The sequence below is a fragment of the Lolium rigidum genome, chromosome 2 (genome assembly GCF_022539505.1).
Source record: "Lolium rigidum isolate FL_2022 chromosome 2, APGP_CSIRO_Lrig_0.1, whole genome shotgun sequence".
Lineage (NCBI taxonomy): Eukaryota > Viridiplantae > Streptophyta > Magnoliopsida > Poales > Poaceae > Lolium > Lolium rigidum.
Genome location: NC_061509.1, coordinates 179,362,649 through 179,366,359, shown reverse-complemented (window position 1 = coordinate 179,366,359; position 3,711 = coordinate 179,362,649).

Sequence of the window (3,711 nt, the reverse complement as noted above, 5' to 3'; positions counted from 1 at the left end):
TAGGGTTAGCATTGTTCATCGTATCATATGTTGTCGTCGTGCAACCCTTAGACGTCTAGCCGTCCTTACACCTATCTTAGGTGTAAGGGCGGCAGCCCGCTTGATCATTATTTAGTAGATCCGATCCGTTATGATTGCTCCTTGTTCTTCAAGGATTAGTTTAATATCTGCATGGTTAGGCCTTACAAACGGGTTGAAGGATCCATTGGCGCGTAGGGTGTAGTTTGCTAGCCCTAGACAGAATGTTCCGAGGATCAACTTCGTGTTGGTTTTTAGGCCTTGTCTAGGGTCGGTTTACGATCACCGTGCGTGGCCGCCAGGCTCAATCACGAGTAGGATGTTCCGATTATGCGGTGAAAACCCTAAATCGTAGTAGGTCGTTTTAGCTTTATCTTGATCAAGCAGGACCACCATCTGATCGTACACCTCGTACGCATCATGGGTGGATCGGCTCCTTGAGCCGATTCACAGGACAACTTGAGAGCCGATCGAGGCTCGTATTTAATGTTTATGTGTATGCCATGCAGGAAACTAAGCGAGGCACATCCAACACCTTCCTGACCAGGTATAGGTCAGGTGGCACGCCCTTGCATCAGCATCGGACGTGCGTGCCGAGTCTTTGCGGGCCGTCGCTCGGAGGGACCAGGGCCAGCCGTAGTCCTGGGAGCCTCCCGGCTCTACAGTGTTGCCCGTCGCTGCTCGCCGGTGGGTTTCTGACCGCAACACAACAATGGTGTTCAAAGCATTCATACTAATAACATTGGCATTATCATGCATATAAAGTTCCATAGGTTTTTTAATTTTCTCTTCAAACACCTCATGTCCTAACTCAAGATAAATACTATAAAGATCTCTAATATTTTTGTTTTTTTCCATTATGCCTAACTAGTGAAAAATAAAAACAAGAAACAAAAAGATGCAATTGCAGGATCTAAAGGAAATAGCTTCGAGCACTCACACACTGGCAACAAGACTAGGAGATAGCTTAGTAGTCGGAGGATGTGAATACCTTTTACCTTACCTCCCCGGCAACGGCGCCGGAAAATAGATTGATGTCTACGCACGCTTCTATTCCTGTAGACAGTGTTGGGCCTCCAAGAGCGAGAGGTTTGTAGAACAGCGACAAGTTTCCCTTAAGTGAATCACCCAAGGTTTATCGAACTCGGGGAGGAAGAGGTCAAAGATATCCCTCTCAAGCAACCACTGCAATAACGATACAAGAAGTCTCGTTGTGTCCCCAACACACCCAATACACTTGTCGGATGTATAGGTGCACTAGTTCGGCGAAGAGATAGTGAAATACAAGTGGTATGAATGAATATGAGCAGTAGTAACGGCGCCGAGAAAATAGCTTGTCTGGCGTGCGGTTGGTGGTAGTAATATTGCGAGAAGTAAAGATGTAGTAAAACGAGTAAATAAGCGATGATTGCGGTATTTGGAAACAAGGCCTAGGGATCATACTTTCACTAGTGGACACTCTCAACATTGATCACATAATAAAACCACTCTACACTCTCTTGTTGGATGATGAACACCACTAATTGTGTAGGGCTACAAGAGCACCTCAATGCCGGAGTTAACAAGCTCCACAACATTCGATGTTCATATTTAAATAACCTTAGAGTGCATGATAGACCAACGCAATTATACCGAGTACTAACATAGCATGCACACTTGTCACCATCAAGCTATGAAAGGGGGAATAGATCACATCAATACTATCATAGTAATAGTTAACTTCATAATCTACAAGAGATCACAATCATAAACTACGCCAAGTACTACATGATGCACACACTCGTCACCATTACATCATGGAGGAGGAATAGACTACTTTAATAACATCACCAGAGTAGCACATAGATTAATAGTGATATAAAGCACATTGCAATCATAAAGGAATATAAATAAGCACTTCACTATGCTATTCTGAATTACTCTCTCGGCAAGATAACGAACACTAATTCATCATGTAGGCAAACCTTAAAGATGTATTCCCAAGTACTAATAAACACCCCACGCATCATCCTTGTGAGCATTCATAGGAGGTACTAACACACCACAATTTCATAGAGACATCCAACTCTAATCATAACTCGGTGAACAAGTATTCGTGAAATATAGCCTAAGAGACCCACACGGTGCACACACTTGTCACCTTTACACTAGTGGGACAAGGAGTCTCCGGAGATCACATAAGTAAAATCCACTTGAATAGCATAACGACATCTAGATTACAAACTCATCATATGGATCTCAATCATGTAAGGCAGCTCATGAGATCATTGTATTGCAGTACATAGGAGAGAGAGATGAACCACATAGCTACCGGTACAACCCTTAGCCTCGAGGGAGAACTACTCCCTCCTCATGGGAGAACAGACAGCGTTGATGAAGATGGCGGTGGTGTCGATGGAGATGCCTTCCGGGGGCACTTCCCCGTCCCGGCGGCGTGCCGGAACAGAGACTCCTGTCCCCCAGATCTTGGCTTCGCGATGGCGGTGGCTCTGGAAGGATTCTCGTACCGTGGCTTTTCCGTATCGATGTTTTAGGTCAGGGAGCTTTAAATAGGCGAAGAGGCGAAGTCGGAAGGGTTACAGAGCCGCCACACAATAGGGGGGCGCGCCTGGCTCCTTGGCCGTGCCGCCCACACGTGTGGGGCCACCAGGGCTCCCCTCTGGTGCCTCTCGGGTGTTCTGGAAGCTTCATGGAATTATAAGATGTTGGGCGTTGATTTCGTCCAATTCCGAGAATATTTCCTTACTAGGATTTCTGAAACCAAAAACCGCAAAAAACAGGAACTGGCACTTCGGCATCTCGTCAATAGGTTAGTTCCGGAAAACGCATAATAATGACATATAATGTGTATAAAACATATGTGTATCATCATAAAAGTAGCATGGAACATAAGAAATTATAGATACGTTTGAGACGTATCAGGCGCCACTGACCTTGACGCCATGCTGGTGATGATGGAGATCATGTCCGTGCTTTGGAGATGGAGATCAAAAGCACAAGAAGAAAGGCCATATCATATCACACATTATGAATTGCATGTGATGTTAATCCTTTATGCATCTTATTTTGCTTAGATCGCGACGGTAGGATTATAAGATGATCCCTCTCACTAAAATATCAAGATAATAAAGTGTTCATCATTAGTATGCACCGTTGCTAAGACTTGTCGTTTCGAAGCATCACGTGATGATCGGGTGTGATAGATTCTACATGTGCATACAACGGGTGCAAGCCAGTTTTGCACACGCGGATACTAAGGTTGCCTTGACGAGACTAGCATGTACAGACATGGTCTCGGAACACGGGATACCGAAAGGTAGAGCATGAGTCATATGAATGATATGATGAACATTTGGGTGTTCGCCTTTGAAGCTACATGTTTTCTCGTGAAGATCGGACTTGGTGTAGTGGATTTGGTTCGTGTAATCACTAAGACAATGCGAGGGATGTTGTTTTAAGTGGGAGTTCACCTAGTTAATTTAAGAATTAAAATTGAACTCAATTTACCATAAACTTAGTCTAAACTCTTTGCAAATATGTTGTAGATCATGGCGTCCCCCTCCATCAATTTTAACCAGTTCCGCCATGTGAGGATCTTCCTCAGTGGTGGAAATCTGCAATATGTGCTCGAAGCACCGCTGGGTTCCCCACCACCTCCTGTAGTATCTGAGGACGTAAAGAATGTTTACGAGA